General features: G+C 35.8%; 2 long non-coding RNA genes across 2 annotated transcripts in view; one reads left to right on the forward strand and one right to left on the reverse strand.

Annotated features, from left to right (window-relative positions):
- The window catches only part of LOC115065217, a 57,766-nt gene extending 33,187 nt beyond the window's left edge, over nt 1-24,579 (forward strand). Inside the window, exons 3-4 of the long non-coding RNA XR_003845000.1 lie at nt 20,702-20,803; nt 24,553-24,579. This is a non-coding gene — a long non-coding RNA (uncharacterized LOC115065217). The remainder of the gene's footprint in view (nt 1-20,701; nt 20,804-24,552) is intronic.
- LOC110336398 lies at nt 3,806-19,961 on the reverse strand. Its single transcript, XR_002381219.1, has 3 exons — nt 19,821-19,961; nt 8,251-8,321; nt 3,806-6,483 (listed from the first exon to the last, which is right to left on the reverse strand). It is a non-coding gene; the product is annotated as an uncharacterized LOC110336398 (long non-coding RNA).
- Nucleotides 24,580-25,099: the final 520 nt, after the last annotated feature.

The raw sequence follows: 25,099 nt of genomic DNA on the forward strand, positions 1-25,099 counted from the left end.
GCTCGCGTCTCTAGCTGCATATGTAGCAGAAGATGGCCTAATTGGCCATCATTGGGAAGAGAGGCCCCTTGGTCTTGTAAACTTTATATGACCCAGTACAGGGGATTTCCAGGGACAAGTAGTGGGAGTGGGTGGGTAGGGGAGCAGCTGGGGGCGGCGGGGTATAGGAAACTTTTTGGATAGCATTTGAAATGTAAATAAAGAAAATAATATTAATAATAATAATAATAATAATAATAATAATAATAATAATAATAATTAGAGGGGCTGCTTGGCCCTTCCTTGCTCTCTTAAGCTTTCACCTCTCTTACTCTCTAGCCTTTCTTTTCTCTCTCTTTTCCCCTTCTCTCCTCTTGCCCATGGCTGGTCTTTCTCTCTTTCTACCTTCTCTCATTCCCCCTGCCTTTCTACGATAAAGCTCTAAAACCATAGACCTCTGCCTGCTTGAATGATGGGATAGACTCCTAATGAGCCTTGCCTAATCTCCCAACAGAAGGCCTTCCTATGCTACAGCCTAGGACTGGACTAAGGACTCTTGCCTGTGTGGGAACCACCCAGTGCCCCCCTCTTCCTCTGCCCTCTTCCCTTATCTCTGGGGCTAAGTGTTGCCCCGGGGACCCCATTCTGTTCTCTGCTCCTCCACCTTATCCAGCATGGGATTGGAGAGACTGAGAACCTGGTACCTAGGGCTGCCCCTTGTCCACTACCCTCCGTGTGGGGTCAGTGGACTAACACAGCAGATGCCCACCTGGGGCACAGCATCTGCCGGTCCTCCTAAGTCTGCCCACCCAGAGCACAGGAACTCTGGCAGGACTCAGACACTCTCTCCTACTCCCTTCTTTCCACACACCCACAGTCCTGCATGGGAAAGTCTATTTGCATGGGAAAGGACTACAGATGGTTTCCATAAGTGACTAATCACCATGGTCCTCATAGTGGGGTGTGGTGGTTATGTGTTCCAGAGCAGGTACAGAAATGGGTAGGGAGTGACTCAAGTCTCTGGGATTTCCAGTATTTGAACTCACTCAACCTTATCAGTTCTCCTATCTGGTAGCACGGGCCCACTTGTCCCACAGGAATATCTCATTGTTTTCATAAGCAATTATTTTCTACACAGATTTTTACAGGTCTACTAGAATTAACATAGTAAATATGACATAATTTCTATTTAGTGCCCTAATTTCTTCAATCTCTCCAAAAGGGTCCAAAATCAAGATCTTAATAAAGGTCATATATTCCTTCTGTTATCTTTGTGTCAACTCCCAATTGAAGAAGCCAGGCCTGCAAAATACACATATCCTAGACATAACTATCCCTTTTTTTCTGACTCTATTTAATTTGCAAATCTTACTACTGTGCGTGTGTGTGTGTGTGTGTGTGTGTGTGTGTGTGTGTGTGTTTGTGTGAAGCGACTGTCGTTGTCCTTGCAGAGGACATCAGACAAATATTCTTCCAATTCTGAAGGTTAAAAATCCAAGATTAAGGTGCTGGTGGGCTGGACTGTAGTTATGTTTCAACCTCGTAGATAGCTTTTCTGTCTTCCATTTTCTTTTCATTTTGCCACTCAGGCCTGGTATTTCTCCCTCCCCTTATATACAAATCGGTCTTACTAAATCTAATATTTAGGAGTTGATTTAAATGTCACCTTTTCAGAAAGGACCTCTTTAGCCCAATGGAAAACCTCTATGCTCTGAGTTTGAATCTTTTGTTCCTTTTCAGACTTTCCAAATGATGGTTGATGAGTGGAATTACCATATTGACTATTAGTTTAAAGGGTAGTTGCTTTCTCTCAGTGAGGATCTGAATTTCCTTATAACAGCATTTCTCCATGTGCCCTGAGTTATTCTTCCTTCTTGGTCAGTGATATAATTAGACCCGGTCTTGTTTGAATACGCTTGGCCCACAGAGTGGCACTATTTGGAGATGTGACCTTGTTGAAGTAGGTGTGTCACTGTGGGAGTGGGCTTCAAGACCCTCACCCTGGCTGCCTGGAAGTCAGTCTTCCACTAGCAGCCTTCAGATGGAGATGTTGAACTCTCAGCTTTGCCTGTGCCATGCCTGCCTGGATGCTGCCATGCTCCTGCCTTGATGATAATGGACTGAATCTCTGAACAAGTAAGCCAGCCCCAATTAAATGTTGTCCTTATAAGAGTACATGGTGTTTATTCACGGCCATAAAAGCCTAACTAAGACAAACCCTGTGATAGTGACTATTGAACATAGACAGCATTTAGTATTTGGTGTGCTTTTTGAAGATATTTTTCCCTTTTTGCTTGTAGTCTTCTTTGCATTATAGTACCTAATTCATTTTTCCATTCATTGTGCAATTGTTACCACTGAATTGAAACTTTATACCTCATAAAGATGATGATAATGATGATGATGATGATGATGATGATGACAGTGACATTATTTATAGGACACAATTATTTATAATAATCCTGTGATGGTTTCTACTATTTTCTTCCCCTTGCAGATGTGAAAACTATGTCAAAGAATAATTAAGTTATTTTCCAAAGTCATAGTTTAGTAAAGATTTGTTAATAGTATATTGGAAGATATAGAGGCTATAACCATACCAAGAATGGAATATTTGTATAAAATAAAGTCAACATAGAAGTTGCAGAGTGTGTTTTGTTGGTAAAGTACTTGACATATAGTCATGTGAGATCCCTAGCACCCATGTGAAAATCTGGGCACAGCAGTTCATGCCTGTGATCTGACTGATGGGGTAAAGTGGAGATTTAGCCAGGCTAACCAATTAGTGAGTAACAGGTTCCATGAGGGACCATGTCTCAAAAAATCAGATGGAGGGAGATTCAGTGACATCCATCTCTAGTTTCTATACACACGTGCAAGCACTATTACAATACAGATATACACAATATGAGTATATCCCCATACCATTATAACAAAATGACCTTGAAAGAAATTGCCTAGTAGCACTGTAAATTTATCACTGTGGTGTCTTGACAGCTGTTTCAGGATTCTTTTATCATCCCTATAAATGCACTTAGAATATGTGAAGTAAAGAGCAGTGAGCATATTAGCTTATAATATCATAGGGCTCATATCATAGGGCTGAGTGTTAGATATGCTGCACAGTGCTTGCAATTTTTAAACTAATCTAATTCCAGAAGAAACTTTCTGGTATTTCCATTTTATATATGAGAAAAAGTTAAAGCACAAAGGGAAATAGTGACTGCTCTAGGACCCCACACCTTATAAACAACCAAGGCAGAACTTGTCTTATCCAAAATCTATACTTTTATACTAATTTCTGCACCATTCACAGAATGGTTCTAATTGACTAAAGCAGCAGTTATTAGACTGTTTGAGTTGTGACCTCTTTGGACTCAAACAACCCTTTTACTAGGGTAGCATATTGAATATCCTGAGTATCAGATATTTACATTATTATTTATAACAGAAGTAAAATTACAGTTCTGTAGTAACAAAGAAATAATTTTATGGTTGGGGGTCACCACAGCATGGGGAACTGTATTAAAGGGTTGCCACATTAGGAAGGTTGAGGTCCCCTAGACTAAAGGTATATGTTTCACTGTGAGGTAACATGGACTGACACTTTTCCTTCAAATAGTCTTATCTTCCCAAGTCTTGGGTTTATTATCACAATCAATCCAAATAGGACAAAATGTTTAAGTGTTAGTAAATAATAATCAGTGAATTACACATAGACCGGTGAAAACACATAGCTCTCAGAAGCTAACATTCATGTCTGGATGTCAGTGATTATTTAACTAAGATCATATTTTAAATAGGCTTTGAGAACCAGAAATTTTCTGACTTATTATATTATTTTATCATATTGTTTTAGTATTATATTAATTTATTATTATCATATTATTTTAAGTCATTCTCCTTTTAATACATTGTACATCAGAATTAAATTTTGGTTTGAAATGTCCATGAATTTAGAGCTGTTACGTTTTTTAAAGCGTAAGTTGACAAAATACATTTTCCAAATCCGAAATGGTTATGATTCTTCATCACATGTCTTAAACCACTTTGAAGTGACTTTTTTTTGTGGAAGGTTGTTGACAGAATTTAAAAAAAAAAAAAAAAAAAAAAAACAGGAGATAATCAAATGCAAAAATTTCATTGTGACAAGACTAGGAATTTTCCCATATTTTTTAATACAACTATATTATGACACAAAAATATTATTTTCCAAAGAAAATAAAATGTTTAGAAATTGCTCTTGAACTGAGTGGTGCATTACTAAGACCTATCTTTAGATTTCTTCTTTAAAATGAAGTCATTCATATGGGAACAAATTACATACTACCAAAAATCACAGTTATTCACTGGTGACAAAAATGATAGACAAAATTTTCTGCTATTAAATAACTACTGTATTATCAGAATCATCTAAGGAAATGAAACAATTATTTCTTTAATTTTAATGGTTAGTATTTTATTCAGATATGTATTATAAAAATATATTGATATTTTGTGTGCTGATGTGTTTTTAAAATAATATTTTATATATGGAATTTTACAAATATTTTGTCTTTGAAATATATAATTATGGTCTAAAATACAAGGAACATAAAAATGATTACTAGGAAAACAAAAGATATTTTATAATGAATCCAAACTTTAAGGAAGCTAATCACTTGTGTCTAACATTTTTTATGAAGTATTTCTAATGGGTCCCTCTCCTTTATCATTACCTGTTACTGATTTTAGTCAATTACATAATGTTTTAAAATTCTTCTACACAAAAGAATAATTTGTTTGTGATTATTAGCAAGTGCAGAAGATAACTAAACAACTTGAAAACTGCATGACTTTTATAATACCAAGTGTACTTATCCATGTATTAAATATGTTCTGTGCCCCTAATAATATAAGTAACAAACTTATAGCATTTCTACCTAAATATTTCTGTAAGAGGAATACTTATACCAAATACCCTCCAGTAGACATAAACTACCCCCAAACTGTTAAATTACTTCTAGAATTTGATACAATGTAGATTACAATAACAAAATAAGAAAATTTCTCTCACCTAAGTTAGCAATATACAAATCTATATTTTTACCTAGCCCAAATAACACAGCTCACAATAAAGAAAATAACTATAGACATTATATCAAGGACAAAAGTCATTTAAAATGTGAGTCCTACCTTTTAAAAAATTTATACCCTGAAGTATTTGTCATATTTAATTTAGTTCTTAGATTAGATCTTTCCTGCTTGATCTCGGTCCCATATAAACTCTCTAAACAAGAAATTGACTGATTCTGACATCTTCATTCAATGACTGCCCAAGAAGCTATAGCCATTTCACCAAATAAAAAATATATTTCAATCAATGCACAGATATGACTATATATAAAATCATCCCTGCACAGCTTTGCTCTCGCCAAGTCCAATGTCAGAGAATGTTTGTTAGGGTCAATTGTCTCTCAGTCATCCATCTTAACCTTGTAATGAATCAAGTCTTGAGGTTCTAGTCTCTTTAACAAACACGTCTTCATGTGTGAGGCGGAGGCACAAATCACAGTTTATACAGTTTTGTTATGATCCATACGTTTATATGCTCTTATTAAACAGAGAAAGAAAACTTCTTGTCTTGAATAGATTCCATTTCAAAGCAGTTCTCTGAGAACGGAACAGAGAAAATCAGAACCCACTGCAGATGAGCCTGGCATTTTTACAAGAAGGAGACGTGATTCTTGAATTTAAATGGAGCATTTCCAGGAACAGGAACACAGGCATGCTTTCTCTTCCTCCTCCTGCTCCGCAGTCTGAAGTGATCCAGAAGAGACACCTGTTTCCCAGCTGGGAGACTTGGACCACAGACTTCTGCCCTGGGGATAAGGGTGTGGTCCTCCAGTCTCTGCACACTGAAGTGATGTGCTGGCTTCACTGTTAGTACCTCGGTAGGAAGGAACAGAATACATCTTGACTCCTTGACTATATCTCATTTGGAGACCACTAAGAGGAGGTATGAGCGTTTGCATTGCCAAAGATAAGCAACAAAATCCGAAGAGAGTGTCATACTCAGTGGGGATTTTTGTGGCTCCTTAAAGCCAGTTCTTGAAATAACTATTGCTGACTCACTTGCTTTGGGGACACATTCATTGCATTCAACATCTTTCTGGTGCCTGCTTGTGAGATCTCAGATTATCAGTGTTGCCTGGCAACAGAATAATATGCTAGACACTTTTATTTTGATGTACCTAACTTAAACTTTCAAATTTTCAGAAAAAAAATCACAGATGGTTTTAAGATTTTACATTTCATATTTGTTAAGAAAGAATATATTTAATGCCAATTTATTTTTCTAGTCCAAGAAATTCTCAGTTAATGTCTTATGTATGTGCTAAAGAGTTCCATCTGTGGCAGTTAATGTTCTCACCATTTCCTTCAGATTCTAGCCCAGATGTTCGTGTCTCTACCCAAACTCAATGAAATCTCTTACCACTGATGATTTAGTTAGAATGTCTGCTCCTGCAAACCATGTATAAAAACACAAGTAATCACTTATTTTTATTTTTATTTATGTGTGTCTTACTGTGTGCCCCACATGTGCGTGTGGTTGCAAGAAGGAGGGTATCAGATCACATGGAACTGGAGGCTCAGGTGTCTGTGAGCATCTGATATGGGAACAGAATCCCTTGGGTTCTGTGCAAAAGCAGGAAATGCTGTTAACAGGTGAGCTACTGCTCTAGCCTGTAGTTCCCCCACTTGGTCACCACCAGATGAGAGATTAAAAGAGGAAATGGAAAGGAAGGGAGGGAGCCAGAGAAAAATGGAAGGAAGGAAAGAAGGAAGTGGAGGTGAGGCAACTGGAGAGGAAAAAGGGGGAAGAAATTCATAATTAAACTGCCATTCAGAGAATTACTTTATGTGGTAAACATTAACTTACAAAAAATTCACATAGATGATACATATTCTTATAGAGTATATATTTATTAGATTTAAATAGATCTTGCTAAGAATGAAGTATATATTACCTCCAAATTTAGTGTGTCAGGTTTTTAATGAAGATTTTTCAGTTAAAATATGTATCCCAATATTATTAATGTGTTAACAAATGCATTAGACATTTTTCAAAAGAAGAGAAAATTTACTAGCACGTACCTATGGAAGAGAGTAAAAATATATTAGATCGCCGGGCGTGGTGGCACACGCCTTTAACCTCAGCACTCGGGAGGCAGAGGCAGGCNGATTTCTGAGTTTGAGGCCAGCCTGGTCTACANAGTGAGTTCCATGACAGCCAGGGCTGTACGGAGAAACCATGTCTCGAAAAACCAAAAAAAAAAAAAAAAAAAGGAAACAACAACAACAACAAAAAAGAATATATTAGATCATATGTAACAACTGGTTACAAAGATGCATAGAACAGAATGTAATTTTGTCAACATTAAAGCCTGAAGAGCAATACAAACAACACTACTTGACAGTCCTGGGAAGGGTGAACCTCATTTGAGGTAATTTCTCCATCAGATGGTCCTAAATTGACTTAGGAAGGTCCAGCCCATTGTTTGCAGTGCCAACCCTGGGTACAATGAGAAAGCAAGCCAGTGGGAGCAAGCCAGAAAGCGACTGTTCCTCTGTCATCTCTGCTTCAATGTCTGCATACAGCTCCAGCCTTGTGCTCATGGTGATGGATTATAACCTGTAAACCAGATAAATCCTCACCTCTCTCAAGTTGTTATGGGATCCATGTTTTATCACAACGGTAGAGACACAAACTAGGAGAAGTGAAGTTAAAAAGAAGAGAATTTTCTGCTGCAAATTCAGGCTGCTGAGAAGGCGGCTCTTCCCTCTGCAGATCTAGAACAGTTCCCCTCAAAGATCCCGAGAGCCTACGGTAAATACTGGTAATAGGTCATCCCACTGTTGAGTTACTATTGGCAGGAGATCAGTGTTTGGGGACAAATCTATACAGATTTGGCATCTCATCATTTCTTTCTTTTTTCCTTTTGACCTTTATACAGAGTGAATTCTCCCACTTGGACCCTGACACTGCCCTTGCACCTAGCTATTCTTTGTAAACTGGGTGTTCCCTAACCCAACCAGTCAAATGTTTACATGAACGGCTAATCATTCAGTTGGAGATGAACATGAGGTGTTTCAAGTATTTGACCTTCATTGTCTTTCACCATCTAATATTGCCTGGCCTTCTCTCAGTCTGTGGGAGTTCTTATGATGGAGGAATAAAGACAAGTAAACTTGGTGTACAGATGTGTGCATTTCAACGGGAGGAAACACAGGCCCTGCATTTCCATCAATCTGGAAGTTTGGGGATTCTGGTGCCTCAGAGCTAACACTTGATAATGGTTCTGGAAGGAAAGCACAATCATTTGTTCTCAAACTGGAAATAACATTAATTTCAGGCACTGTGTACATAGACAAATGATCAGTTGTCAAGAGAGACACTGTATAATGCTGTAGGAATCACTTCCCTAAGGGAATGTGGAATGTACCTGAAAATAGGGACCCACAAGTATGAATCTCAGCTAGACAGAATTTAAATTAGCAATAGATGAGTCCACTAGGAAGGCTGGACCTTTAATATGCCCCATCAGAAAGGCATAGGTTGTTCAGAGCAGAGGGGCAATATACCTAATTGTGTCCATGTATAATTCGCAGTACATCTTTAAGAATCTGTTATGCCCCAAATACGTCTCTGGTATTGAACCTTTACAGAGTAACACATTGCAATTCCTATTTAACTGGGGCAAAAGTCATGCAGGTAAAGAACTGGAATAAAGTGCAAAGAAATCGCTGCAAGAAAACCACATAAAACATCATGTATATTTTTTTAAAAAAATAACTTTTAAATACTTCTTGATAATCAGGTACAATGATAAATGTATGTCTTAGTCACAAAACAAAACAAAATTTAACCTTACTACTGACACTTTTTGTTATTCTTGCTGTTTTTATTGTGTTTTGTTTGTTTGTTTTTAAGGATATGTAGAGTACAAATATGGAATAAAGGAAAGGCCAGTGCCACCAGGGTCAGCCTGTCTACAAAGAAACTTCTAGGCCATCTTGACTACACACTGAGACCATGTCTCATAAAAGGCCCCCAGAGAAGCCATAAGTTAAAAGAATTGCCTAATCTCTTCTAAATAGTATTTTAAAATGAGGAATAACATGTATAATTATATGTATATATAAAATTTAATATATATCTAATTATGTGTTAGACTTAATAACATGCTACACATAATAATATATATTGAGTATATAATTAAATCCTTAGCTTCAGTTGTTTTTCATTGAAAGTTCTATTTTTTTTTTAAATGAAGTATTCTCCTCTTTCCCCTTATTTTTTTCCTCAGAGTCAGAGTTGCAGTGTCAATGCAGGTAATATTTTTTTTTAAGTTAAAAAAGGAAAGTACAAAAACAGCAAGAGTTACAACAGAAGGTAAGAAAGTGAGAAACATTATTACAAATTCATGATTAACCCAGTCTTCAGATCTAAGCAAGCCAGCACTTGGTAAATACACTTTGGAGAAATAATGCCCAAAGTTTGTGTTTGCTGTTGTGCTTGCCGTTTGCCTTGCCTGGGATCAGAGAGACCAGATGACCAGTAATCTCCCTTGCCCTTTCTTTCCCTGTCTCTGTGGGCTCTGCACAAGTGGCCTTGTCTTGGCTACTCACTTGTCTTAAAATGTCTGCAGTGGTTAAGATTTAGCAGGTCGCACTTTAGCCTGTCAGGACCCGGCAACTCCTATGCCCTGCATCCACCCATCGCTTCATTTCACCTCCAAAGAACCCAGAGACAGGCCTACCTTGTTAGGCTCAGATCACAAAAAGCCCAAGGCAGGCAACAGTTACTGTGGGCTTTTCCTGTCATGTCTCCTTAGTCTGAGATACCCACAGTCTTATTAACCCCATCAAGGCCTGGGCCAATCAAGAGCTTAATAGATAGGGAGATTTAGAGTTAATCTATGCAATGACAGAATTTACTAATTACATGTTTTAGACCAACATATATGACAGTTTAAAATTTTTTGACACATTGCAATTTTTCAATCATTTATTAAGGCTTGTGTTGCTGAGAAAAACAACATGATATTTGTTTTAATACTTTGACTTGATGGATAAACCTTAATAGTTTGCATCATCACAACAATCCTGAAAAACAGATGGTAATATTTTTTTCCCGTCACACTGGTATCCATTCCCATTTTTAACAGACTTTTTACAAGGATTTGCTTCATATCTAGTGCTGTTCTTAGAGTGAACCTACAAGGAATAATAACAGTGGCCTTCTGATTTCCCATAGATGTTGGCTTTGGGGGAGAAGCATGGAGGTAGACACGCAGAAGACACAGTATATAAGATGACAGATGAGCAAAGAAAAGTAGAACAGAAGATTCCTAGTCAGCTGGGATGAGAAGGAAAGGACACAAGCTCAGAGCAGAAGGCTGGCATGGCACCTAAGGCTTCACCCATGGCATCTAAGGCAAAGGAAAAGCCTAGAGATCCTAACTCTGTTGCCAGGCAACTCCTCAGGCCCTGGAAAATGTTGGTCCTCACTGTTCCATTTTCAGATGGATTTTCCATTTATATTTTAGAATAAATTTATTACATTTTGAGCATTTATAATTTTAGTGAAGCATGGGCTAAGACATAACTCTATTTAAAAAACAAAAAAACAAAACAACAACAACAACAACAAACCCACAACCATAAATGGTACTTAATATACAGTTAAACAATTTAGGCCATAACTTTAAAGTTGTTTCTATTTGGTTTAACTGAATATGTTTAAAATGTCTTACTGACAAATTGAGAGAGAATCATGTAAAGGAATTTAAGTGCATTTCTCTTGTAGACTATCTTGGAGCGATGGCAGACAGCCTTTAAAAACAAACAAGCATAAAACATTTTAAAAAGCCAATCTATGCTGCAAAACCCCAACAACAGTCAGAAGCTTTTCCTGGAGTGCTGTGGAGCTCTGAACACAGGCCTGGGCAGGGTGCCCCTTCAGTCTTCAATGTGATGGCAGACTAGTCACTTTCATATTCTAGATTTCAAGGTTTCTGTCTACAAACTAAAAGATCTAAGCATAATTTGGAAAAATTAAGTAATTTTTAACCTAAAACCCTATGCATAAGGATCTCAAAGAAGAGTGTTTTTATTTTTATAAATTAATTGGATTTTTTATAAGAGATATTTTTATAGCAGATATTGGGGGAAATGCTAATATAAACTTTTGGGGACACTGTTAAATCATTTCAGAGATAGATTATAACAACTCTATGTTCTCTGCAATTTATTTTAAATGCTTCTGCAGGAGCTATATGGTATGTGGGTAGGTAAATTAATTCCACAGCTAGAGAAGTTAATTTTTGAAGTATACCATTAAGGAATATCTTCATGAGGTATGTCAAAAGCATTTGAGAAAGCCTGATCAGCATTCCATAACTAAAAAGTAAACAGCAACAATGACTTCTAATATTGCAGTTCTCTTTTCAAAACTAACAGGTTAATAGGCATGTCCTCATTGCTAAAGGTTGTCAGGACCTGATTGCCAGCCCAAATGTGCCTTATTCCTAAAGTTCATGATCATGCCTATGACACAGGTATGATGGGAAACTAATCCTTCCTCAAGACTACTGTCATGCAGGTCTCGGGATTCTTATGGAGAGCTAGACTTTCACCTGGTTTAAATAATACATAGGTTGACTGTTCTTATACTTGGTTAGAAGGAATCATGCATGTTGGGTTGTATCTAAAAGTTGCTTTCCCATAGCATTCCTCTTAGTGTGCTGAGAAAGCAACTTGGAGCTCTCAGCAACTCTAATGTAAAGATGACAGAACCTACCACAAGAGCCCAGTGACTTCAGTACACCAAAACTCTTTTATTTTATTGTTCCAAACACAAATATCCCTTGCACATATGGCAACCTTCTATATCAATCCACAGACTCTGAAGAGATTTTTATTGAGTGCGTTAAAGAACAAAAACTTCCTTTCCAAGCGTCACTTCCTTTGAGGAACTAATGACATTGCATCTTATTCAGTGAGAGTCAGGTAGACCTTTTACATTGACCTTCGAAGACTCCAATGTATTTTTCATGTTCAATTAAATGTCCTTGAGGCTAAACAAAAAGAGTTTAATTCTGTCTTTCTTCTTTTATGAGGTCTTTATTTTTAAATTTGGATAATTGCTCTTCATTTCATCATAATAGATTTGGGTACATCACATATTTTATGTAGCCACAAGGACTAGAAATACAAACAAATTTACAACATACTTCCCATGTAATTTGGAACATAAATAGCAAACCTGCAGGAAGATAATTTTAGTAATACTGGAAATGATCTTTAAAAGTGTAATTTCATAGTATATGAAAATTCACAAACTAGAGAGTATTAGAAGCCAAAGTGGAAGTTAAGAGCTCATTGTATCATTCCCTGAGGACCAAATTATGAGAAATACAAAATGTAAGCATTTGAATGAGGAGTTGATGTTTTTAATAGTTGGTTTTCTTATATGACAAAATTACAGTAAAAGTTTTCATATGCATATTTTATACAGTATATTTAATAAAATGCTGTCATAAGGCTTTCCATATTTAGGGTGCTTACATGATTAAAAATGGAATATTTTCCCCGTGTACACATTTTTACATAAGTAACTTCATTGGGTTTATCCACTGTCCTCCCCATTTCTAAGCTAACAGCAAATGGAGAACCAAGCAGTAGCAAAGTCTTAATGCTATCCCAAACCCTGGGTTTGCATTAAAGGATAAAATGCTTACTTATAAAAAGCTGGGAACACTCAGTTCATGAATTAAAGCCGTGGACTGGTGGCTGCTGTTTTTGCTGTCATGCAATTTGTCCTTAACATTTGCTTTGTTGTCCTTGGTGTCTTTGAAGCTGGAAACATGCTGCAGAATGTTTTCATCTCTCTCCTTAGTCTAAATTGAGTTAATTGGGTTCTTTGCCATTTGTTCCCATTTTGTGTTGTACAAGAAATATTGAAGAGAGGTACAGACCCAGGCACACCCTTTTATTGTTTGCTGGAGACCCAAAGCCAGTGGGATTTCTCTTATTAAATTAACATCTACTGATTTCAAAATGTTTCAGTGATACAAACAGTAGCAGAGGCCACCAGGAATCCTAATCTCCTGTCAATCCCCTTTTATTTTATTTTTTCCCATTCCTCGTACAATCCAGTTAACTTGAAGGTGATGGAGGAAAAGAAACATGCTATATGTCAAAATGACAGAGCCTATTACATGACTTGAGGAATGAGTAGCAGGGGACTGTTCAGGGAGAACACTCATTTGTACCTTTAGCTGAAACTCCTTTCTGGCATGTTTTATTAAAAATCTCCCTATAAACCTATGTGGATGATGTCCATGTCTGAGTAATCTCTTTGGGTCACCACCACCATCATGATTTTATGATCATGAGAAAAGAAAAACAACATTTTTGTGGTTCTGTTACATTCAAAACCTGTACAATCTAGAAGCTGTAATACAAGCTGGTAGCCCAGAGTCAAACTTTGCTGTGGAGCATAGAGTTTCCAAGATCAACTTTTGTAATAAAGGAAGACATTTCATTCTTCAAAATTAATGTGGTCTAGGTTGCTCTGAATTTCAGTGTACAGATTGTTTATGAGGTATAATAACTACTTTTATAACATCATGTAGTCATCTAGTGAACTATATAATCCAATTTAATGTGTAAAATAGAAACAAATAAAGACTCAACATTAATGAGTCATTGAAATCAGCAAATAGAGGCTTTTTAATGCATAAGTATTATTAACAACAATTACATTAAAAAATATTAAAGTTCGCCCCTTAAACATTCTAATTGAAAGTCACTGGGAGCCACTAGACCATGAATAAATGCAAAATAAATGGAAAACAGACTTTAAGGAATCCAGATCACGTGGTAGGAAAGAAAATAAATGTCAGCTGCTTAAGAAATCTACATTGAATAAGAAACGACAAACATGTTTTCAAAAAGGATATTAAGGACTTATCCTAAACACATTTTCCTCACCGCTGAGATTCACAGAAGCAGCAGCAAAGTTGTTTTACATTCTTCCAAAATAGTCTGAAAATATTGTTTTAATTGAGCATAGCGAAAAATTACTTCTTCAAAGTTAGGGTCAATTACTTCCCCCAAATACATGTTATTTGGGGGAGAATATTAAAAGGAGATCCCTTGCATAGCCTCACTTAGATAAACAGAGAAGTGAAATACTCATTCAAATATGTTAATCACATGGGAAGGGCACTAGGGTGTCATTGATTTTGGAGGCTCTTTAGGAACATAAGTTAATTAATAAAACATGATTACACATTTTATTATTAAAAACCAAAGTTCAGTGAGACCTTTGGTTGGGTCTGTCAGTAGCGAGCTTCTTCATTTATTGGTAGATACAGTATTCAGAGGGATGGAGCTACATTATAGTTGGTATGCTTTAATTTCACTTGCAACTATAGCTTAGATCAATCTGCATTCTATCTAAAATTCCAAGAGTATGTTCAATTTCAGTTTGTTGGCTGTAGCTAAGAATACTTGTCTGATTTTCTCCAGGTGTCTCCTATATGAGAACACATACACAAAATATTGGGCAAACATATAGGCAACATGAGAGGTAATATAATTACCTTCCTATTTCTTTTTTTATTTAAATGACTAAATATTGGAATTACTTTGTATATTTCATGTATAAAGTAAAACTCAAACCAGTCATTACATGTTTTTAGAAATAATTTACCATATTTAGATCCATAAAATGTAGCGATGAAAAAATAGTACCGGGCATATTTATCGTGCTCTCAAAGTACATTTGAATAGTCTGTTCCACAGTGACAGTGATTTTTATTGAAGGGTCATATGTGACTTGTAGGTATAGTAATCCCCAGTATCTAAAGCTGCCACAGACTTCCCAAATATTAATTAATTAATCAACAGATATGAATTCTGGTACTTTAAATGTACTAAACATGAAAATATAACAAACTTTTAAATGCATAAAAGATTTTATATATGAATAAATTAATGTGTTTATAGATTTATATACTGTAGAAATAGTCCTTCTGTTTTTTAATTAAATATTTTGTTCCATTTTTTCAAAAATTTGAAATGTACAGTAGTCACATTTAGGAATATTTAAAATATTAATAACAAATGTTGCCTCACTAAAGAGACATAACTTGATTGACTGTTATGTTTGAATTTTGCAGAAGAGGAAAAGTCAGTTCATTTACATGTTAATAATAATTTGTAGAAGACAACTTGTATTGTGTGTGTGTATGTGTGTGTGTATGTGTGTGTATATTCTATACAGTTAGAAATTGGAAAATAAAATTATCAAATGTTCACAGTTTACCACTTACTTTTCTAGTTCTAAAAACAAAACAACATGTTGTTGAAAGGTCTATTATACATTTTTAAAACACAATACTTACTTCAAGTTGTAATACATTACTTTTCTCCTTCTTTAACCTTTTTATCTGTTCTACAGAATAGCTTTCCTTTAGACACAAGATGTTCTTGATTAAAAATAATAATAACAGGAGATTATGTTATTTGAAACAGCGTTAATTACCACTGAGTAGCAAACACAACTGAATATAACAACATATTTCTAAGTGAATGAATAAGTAATTAGCTGTAAAGTTTACATTAATTCACTATAAAGTATTTCAGAAATTTAATATTTTTATTATTTCTGAATTCATTACATTAAACCTTCTATGTCAATATTCTAAATGTCTCCAAGCCATTGCCTTATGTTTAAGATCCTTCACGCATTGAAGGATAAGATTAGACTAAATGCTCTCACTATCAAAATGTTTTATATGAATCTCCTTACCCAAGACCATGCAGTGAGAAGGTGGGGAAATCTAGTCACAAAAATTGGATGACTTCTTTACTGAATCACTGTTTGCCAAGTTTGCTTTGTGCCATATGGAAGCCCTTGTGTCTGCATTTGGTGTGAGTTTAGATAACCTCACAGGGATTGCCTTTATTCATAAATTCTTCTATTTCCCATTGAAAATTATAGAGTACTCTTGCACTTTCTTCCTTTTTTTTTTAACAAGCAGATTCCCTGTTACGCTTTTATTCCTGATAGTCTTTGAACAGAACATTGTGATATTTATAACATCAACAAAATGCTTGTCAGGAGAAACATGCTGGATTATCCAGTGACTTGATAAAAGAGGCTTCAAACTGCAATCATAAAGGATTGCTTTATGCAGAAAATGATGTGGTAATAAAAGAAACATGCAGAACCATGCTTTAAAAAGAGAATAGGTCTTGGAAGACAAAGTCCATTTCAGGAAGTCTGTTAATACACTTGATAATTGTGTGCTAGAGTTTTATTGTGTGTAATGATACTTGTAATATGAAATACAACATTGGAAGCTTAGAGTATCATTGTTGCACATAGTTTTACTTAATGACAACAGTTACAGTGGGATTTGTGATTCACAATATAAAAAGTAACTCCTTGATTTCTGTTGCCACTTTATAAGCTAAATAACTTTTTCCTCATTTTTATATTTCATTATGCATACTGGAAAATTTTTTATAAGTATATGATGCCACACCCAACCATGTAAATGTGAATGTTTGCTTATATGGATCACAAAGAACATGTCAATTCATGTTATAATTAAACATAAGTATAGTTGTTCATTGTTGCACCATTATTTGAAAATCTGATTCAACCTTGTTCTTCTGTGACCACAGAGCTAATGAATGCTGACACTTTGTATATGAATTTTGTATCCCTATAAATTCCATAACTGGAAGGCAGCTTTTTCTATATTTGTGTATTATTTCAGACTTTGGGAGTTTAGAATATTATATGATCAAGAACAGAGCTGGAGAGATAAAACTATGCTTGAACCTTTTATACAGTTCACCCAATTGTTAGTCTTCTCTGCATTCCCTGTGCTTTTACATAGACAGTAAGCCATATCTCACCTATTTTTTTAATCCAAAATTGCCTAGGAAAATTGGGAGCTTGGTTCAAGTGAGATATCAGTGTCCCTTCCATTTGAACTGCAGTTCAGAGAAGTACTGAGTCCTCTCATGTTGCACACTGAATTCAGATGAGTACTCAGTCTTCTCCTTTAGTTAACATGGGAAGTATTGTTACTTCCCATAAAAATAATTACCTTAACTTGTCATAGAAAATCTACATATATAAGTTGGATTCCTGATAATAATCCCTCTGTTTCTCTCTTAATTAAAAAGTCAGAGATAGAAATATGTGTTTTGCTTTTTCACAAACACATTCCATAACAAAATCTATACTGTCTTGGAACATTTTAGAAAATCAAATTCTTTTGTTCTACCAGGACCTGCTAAATTAAAAAGGGCTTAGAAAGCAGCAATTTGTATTATACCAAGTGAACAAGTAAAGCCGAATTCGAGCACTACCTTCATAGCAAAAGCGAATACAGAATTACCTCACATCCCTGAGTTCAGGGCACAATTGGTAGAGAACACATGGTGTCCCAACTCCCAGCTCAAAACCAGTTTTTCAAGATTTGAGAATATTGGGCTCCTCTTGCATTGTACCTAACTCTTTGAATAATACAGAAAACAAAATTTCTCTAGAAGTTTACTTAAACTGAGGAAATTTATGACAACACAGAAAGAACTGATTTGATAATACAAAAATGAGAATTAACAAATGAATAAACATATCTTTAAATATGGCTCTGCATGAACGTTCACTTGCAGATGTTGGCACTCAGAATCTTTTTAGTTTTCATTTCTGTGAATCATCTACGAATGGCAAATATGAATATCTAAAGCACCCAGCAGAATCTTTGTGAGCGGCTTCAGTGTTTCTGTTAGTAAAGAAAAAGTTCTTTGGAAGGACAACATCAACACTGAAGGACACTGGTGTATTCAAATAGTTTTCTCCCTTCTTTTCATTTTGATATCAGCTAAAAAAAAAAAAAAAAAAAAAAAAAAAAAACACCGATAAAATTGTATGCAGGTTTCTTGGCACTTGAAAATTATTATAGGCATCAATATTCTAGTTTTTATAGCCTATAAATGTACACATACAGAATGAAGAATGAGCAACATCATAATGTTTTTACTACTTGCAGACAAGATTTACTCTATTCTTTCTGCTCACAGACTAACTGGTTCGATAATTTGCATCTAGTAGCTAACATGAATTTTTATTTGATACATTAAGAAGCTTAACATGGTATTTTCTTTTCCTAGCATGCTTAAAATATATTAGTAAGCTTTATCATTTTGATACAAAAGTAAAAACAAAAACCTGCACCATCTTTCCTCTGAAAGGCAGTATTCAAAAATGATCTCATCTGGCAGCTTCTCAGAGTGTGAGATTTCAAAGGAGCTGGTGCAGAAATCATTCTCTGGCTCTAGACAGGTTCAGTGCTCTGTATATTAAAATGTCCTTCTTAAGAAAAAGGTAGTTGAAAGAAGGCAACTTGTCAAAAGTGGTTTTTGCTTAGCAGATTTTGATGTCACCAAACATCAGGTGACTACCCCCACCATCTCTAGGGAGATCCTCTATCTAGTCCCCTGAAATTGTAATCACATGGGGGCTTGCACAGCCAGGAATAATCCAGGTAAAACTCATTTGTGATGCAGCCAAGTATATGCTGTCAAGTACTCATGATGGGAATCCTTCTGCTCTGTAAATTGATAGCCACAGTCAGAAGGATTATATAAATACTCAAGGGAATGAAATGCCAGGCTCTGGGTGTAACTCTAACCAGGCTGCAAAGCAAGAGACAGTATGTGCTTGGACCACATACACCAATGAAGGGATTTGTCTAAAAATGGAAGCACAGTTCCTTTTTATAGCTCTATTCCTCATGAGTATTTACAGTGATGTTAAATAAACTTCACATTGACAAAGATACTGTCATGCAGTCTATATTATTCTATATCTTGCTGCCCCACAGTTCTCTTCAAGTACATTTTAGATGTCTGAAATCATAATAACTAACCATTCCGTGGGCTCTGCCTTCATAAGAAACATCTTTAAAATGAGTTGTAAACTCAGTACATAAAAGGTAATGTTTCTGAGATCACTTCCTTAGAACCATGATGCAAGTGACTCACGTGTTTAGGATTTCTTTATTGTCAAGTTTACCTACCTTCTCTTCGCTTCTGGGTCTCAGTTACCTAACAGGTAAGTTGAAATAATAGTTCATTGTCACTAAAATGTGGATAATGTTCAAAGTTCAGCATCATTCAATTCTGTAAGAGGTTGAAGGAGTCAGATTCACTGAATTGACTAAAACACAGATGAAAGGGGTTCTAAAAGATTTCCTAGACTAAAGTCATATCAAAACTGAGACATAAAGTAGTAACTAACAAAGTAAAGATAAATAGGAAAAGTGGAGAAAAACCAAACCAAACCAAAGAAGCATAGGAATGATTAGGGATCATTGCTGGGCATGGAAGCTCATTCCGATAATCCCAGGGAGAACAGAGGAATCAAGGGAGGAAGAGAAGGATGGAGGGAAGACATGAGAAGAAACACGGAAAGTTTTGCATACAGGAAGACACTATATTCTAATTCATGTACTCAAGACAGAGACTTATATTTCTTGAAGTGATCCGAAGCTCAGCATTTATAGAGAAAGAGGGAGAGACATGAGTCTGAGGTGAGCATGGACTACCATCAAGCAGGCTGAACACAGCATACCAGGAAACTTACTGTTAATCTTCCAAAGAGCAGTCTGAGCCATTGAACAGTCAAGGGATCTGCACTTCACAGAGTTCATTCTGCTTTGTGAAGAAAGAATGAAAGGGGGAAGATTGGAAGCATGTTCGCTGACCTGTTCCTGGATCTTCTTGTCCCTATGAATATCTTCCATGTTAAGTGTTAAAGAAGTAGCTGAGGAAGCTATCACTTTAAATAACTTCTTTAGCCTAGTATGAAAAAGCAATACTAGGCTTGGAAATTTCTGAATATCTTTAGTACTCTTTTGGAATAAATAAAAATTTAGAAAAAAAGTAATTTGGTTATATAATTGTATCCCATCAATATCCATTCAGAAGGAGTAGAGAAGGGAGTGTTTGAAAAGAAATTATTTTATTTAACTGTGGACTTTAGGATCAAATGACCACGACCCCAGTCAATTTGAAAACAGTTTGAGTGCTAGATTGCTTGATGGTATGCTGAAGCAAGGTATTCGCTTTAGCAACCAACCCTGTTATCAGGTAGTAGGACTTTGAATCAATCAGCTTCCCAATCATTTTCTATCTCACAGTACCACATTGTCATGATGCCCGATCACAGAAGGGTTCAAGCCCAGATTCGCTGCCCACAGTACCAGCAAGTGAAAACCACCTGCTACCTAATTCTTTTGTTCATGAAAAGCTGAAACATGCTTAACTCTGATTATTTTTAGCAATACAAGCAAGAAGGTGGTAAACAGTATACATGGGTGGGGATACAGATTAGGCCATCTGTCTGCAGCATATTAAATATGGGAACTGATGGAATTTGAAGCATTTAGATGTACTTATTGCTGTGGGGGGGAATGGCAAAAAATACCTTAGGAAAACATATTTTGGCTTGTAGTTCAAGGGTACAATTCATCATGGAGGAAACATGATGTCAGGAAAAGTTTGACGCAGCTGGTCACACTATATCCACAGTCAGGATACAGAGTGGTGAAAGCTGCTGCTCACTCTCTTTCTCCTCTCCATTCAGCTTCAGGACCCCAGTCCATGGAATGCTGTGATCAACATTCAAAGTGGCTCATCCTACATCAATTACCCCAATCTAGGAAATCCCACCAAGCCAGGACCGAAGGTTTGTTTCCTTGTGATGCTAAACCGTTTGGAACTGACAATCATTTAAGACAAATTGTTTTTCAGATGAGAAAGTGTATGTCAGTGTTTAATTTGGGGTTTCTGAAAATATAATTGAAGTCTAATTACTATATGTTACTGTAAATGAGTACCTACTAAGCGTGGAAACAAATATTGAACAGATTAAAAAAAACCAGGAGCCTTACCATGAAGGACTGAGTATAACTGAAAGCACAAAGCGATAGAGTAGCCCCAACCCTCACTTAGCCAGCCCCATATTTTCTACTGTGGGACAGTTCATACAAGAACGCTAGCTTCTGACTTGAATCAGGATACCATTCACTTGATACAAAGATTCGAACTACTTACTAATTTCAGTGATGTTTCAACATACACAAGCAGTACACATAAAATATCACACTCTATAGAAGGTGCTTTGGCTGGAAATAGCTCCCGTGTTTATCAGTTTCAGTAATAAGGTGAACTTTCAACAGTGTGCGTAACCATTTATCGGAAGTACAGTTGTATTCCCGGATCAGTAAACTCAACTCACCCTTACTTTTAGAAAAGCTCTAAGAGTAATTCTTAATCATTGGCTATTCTTGCATAATTGTTTGTGCACTATTATCTGATTAGTTTGTAATTCCAGTGAAATATTAACAAAGGTTTTCTGTGCAGACTCTTTTAGTCTGCAGAAGAAAACTATGTCAAGGATGACTATTCTAAATCAGACGTGACTATTTCTCTCAAAGAACTTAAAACAAAGACAAACAAACAAAAGCCAGCCTGAGTTCATTAGCAATAGTACAGTACCTAAGATTACACAGAAGCCTAGGAAATTCATCTGCGAATGTTGATGGTCTACAGCATCACCATGGTAGAGAAAATACAGAAGAAGCTTATAATTCTGAAGCTGGGCCTGATCCTCCATGATCACAACATTGAAGTATAATCCTCTATATCAAATATTTTAACTGTGAGATTTGTAGACCCGACCGATTGCTACTCACCTGTTGCCATGACTGAAGACTTGAAAACATCCCAAAACACGTTCCTGATAGAAGAGCCCTGAAATTCCTTCCTAGAAGTTCATTCCATTCAATGGATTCTATAATTTCTCTTTTAAATTAAAACATGTCATGTCAAACATCATGACAATTTTCAAAGGTTACTACTTCCAGCAACTTTATTTCTAACAAATACTTACTGAGCTAATGTATGAGGTGTTATAATTGTATGACAAATTTAATACAGCACATATTTATAATGACATATAACCACATATAATTTTACCACAAAATATATTTGAAGAAAAGTTCATAAAATAATATTAACCTATAGTACATGCAGTGCTCACCTGTATATTATATGATACTGTATGTTAGTTTTCAAAATGATGATCTTAACCTATAAGACTAATTTGATCCTTTGATAGAAAATTTTTCTCTGGTAGTTACTTGAATTGTTTATTTGGTTTTAAAATTAAAAATAAAGAATCAAGTGTATTATATTTTGTGGAATATTTTTGAAATGGTAAATCTGAAAAAAATGTGAGGCTTTAACCTGTAAGCAACATAATTTTGTCAGCAAGTTTTAGAGAAGTAATAGAGAGATTCTTCGACAATTTAAAATTATTCGCCTATAGCATGACAGGTTTGTAGGAGGACATGCTCTGCTCAGCCACCAGCTCAGGAGCCTGGATCTTCACTGAAGAGCAGAGCAGGGTCTCCTCCTCCTATTCTTGCCCGGCATGATCAGAAGGCAACTGGACTGTCAGAGTTTCTAAAGGGTGTTGTCTCCACTTCAGCAAAGGTTTGGACTATTGGACAAGAAAGTACAGAAGTCTGTGAAATTAGCCATGCTGGGAGCCTAGAGTTTAATAACTTCAAGATCAAAAGCTAAATTGCCTGTTTAAGTATATGTGGTCCATTATCCAATTATTTCATACTCTCAATCAGTGGCCTGATGCTTGATCCTGCCTGAAAAGCCTTTCACAGTGTTCAGGTTGTCCTAAACATTGGAACTTTTGGGAAATAGACTATTATTCCTAAACAGGATGAATTTTTTCCTGGGAGAAATACATCAGGTGTTTTGTCTAATCATTTCAGTTTTATTCTTCCTATGTAAAATTCTCTGTCGAATCTAACCTGTACAAATGGGAAGAATTAGTGCCAGAGAGGGAAAAGTGGTCTTCCACTTGGAGAGACAAATCTACAGTTCTTCAAATCAAAGTGGATTTCTTTGCGAAGACTCTGATTCTAGTGATGCATTTTTCAAGGTTCTGAATTTGTAAAGAATTGGCATTCACTTCCCCCTTTATTTTGCTCCTTTATATGTCTTTCCAAAAACATTTTAGGCTAATTATTTTTTTTAAAGTCATTCACTATGACAAGCTAAAAGCAAATGGCACTCCCCATTATTAATAAACACATACCCCTTTATATACTAAGCTAGCAGCCAGTAATACTGGCACCAGCTGAAAGGGGCTTACAAAATACTAAGGAAAGGAAGATAATGATCTGAACAGTACAGTACAAGAGTAGGTTTTTCAAAGCTCACTTTCTCTCCAAACCTAGCCCTCACAATGACACACTCTGTGTGTACCAGGCTCCGGTAGAAGATCAAAGAACCAACACTTGAACCTGTATCAAAAAAAAAAAAAAAAAAATCTAGTCATTTAAAAAGCTAAACAAAATAGATTAGAATCTTCTTTCAGATTGACTCAGGATATGAAGCTGATGGTAAGGAGATAAATGTCTTTCTAGTAAGTGGAGAGTAAAAAGAAGAGAAAACCAGTCACGTGCAACTACAAGTGAACCCCTGCCAAAATGCACGGTGTCTATTGGATATGCGCAGACCATTTCAGCTCTCTCGCACCAGCACTGCCAGACTGATGATTAACTGTTCACGTTTTCTGAGAATTATAAATCTTCATAGAAAATTTACATTACTAAATAACAAATGAAAACTTTCTGAAAATTGTATCCAAACCTTGATACCATCACCATTTTAGGCAAACTAGGCATAACAAGAAGCCATTTTTATTGACTTACGTATTTAAGTTAGCAGCCAATAAGGCTGGTGCCAATGCTGATCTCAAAGACACTTCTCAACCTTAACGTTTTATAAAACAAAGCCGTTAGGAAGCATAAATCCACACATTTGAGGATATATGTATGTGTGTATTCATATATATGTTAACACATCTGAACTGTCATTTCTGATACAATGGTATGGAACATTGAATGTTTCAGCCATCTGAGTGACCAATAAGAATCAGAAATGGCTCAGCTGCCAATAGCAAATACTATTATTACTTGCACAGTGAGTCAATACTTTGGGTTCAGATAAAGAATATAAACTGATTGTCTTATCTACTGTTAACCATAAAACTAAAGTCTACAGTTTTATCTTTATCATTACATACATATAAACCATTACTGTTTGGTGTCTTCCCTGGTAGTTTGTGATTCTATTGAATATTTTTCTATTACTACTTTAATGCGAAAAAAGAAACAAAAAGAATTATCTCAAAGGTCCTTTTCAACTTTAAATCTTTATAAAAACAAAGCCTTTAGGAAGAATGAGCCCACATATTTGAATAAAATGCCTCTAAGCTGTACTATTTCTCAAAGGGTTGTAAGGAGCTCTGAATGTTTCTACCATCTGGGTGGCTAATATAGCATGTTAAATAAAAGCCACAGGCTGGAGAACTGGCTCAGTTTTCACACCCTCTTCTTTGTTTTACAGAGTTCAGTTCTCAGCATCTACGTAAGGTAAGTCACACATCCCTGTAACGTTTGCTCCGAAGAGCCCAAATCCCTTTTTGGGAACACTTCACAGGCACCAATACATACCGACACATACACACTGAGAGACAGATCCACATTATATATATATATATATATATATATATATATATATATATATATATATAATGTTTTTAAAAGCATGACAAATTTGTAGATGGTTTCATACATCTGTCAATTAATTCATCTTTTCTTTTCCTGACAATATGTGGATTTGCTCTCCATTTAGAATTTGGTTTTTATTTCTTTCAAAGGGAGTTAGCATTATTTCTTGCCCAGTGAGTCAGCATTGTTTCTTGCCCAGTGAGTCAGCAATTTAGTTTCTGATATCGAATATAAACTGGGTGTCTTATCTATTGTTAAGTAACCAGGAAACTGAAATCTATGGCTTTATAATTTCTCAAGATATTCTCTTAACCTTCCACCTCTTTAAAACTGAAAGGCCCTTATGTTTGGGCTTATATAACATGGGATACTCCCTGTGTATA

The sequence above is a fragment of the Mus pahari genome, chromosome 1 (genome assembly GCF_900095145.1).
Source record: "Mus pahari chromosome 1, PAHARI_EIJ_v1.1, whole genome shotgun sequence".
NCBI classification, from domain to species: domain Eukaryota; kingdom Metazoa; phylum Chordata; class Mammalia; order Rodentia; family Muridae; genus Mus; species Mus pahari.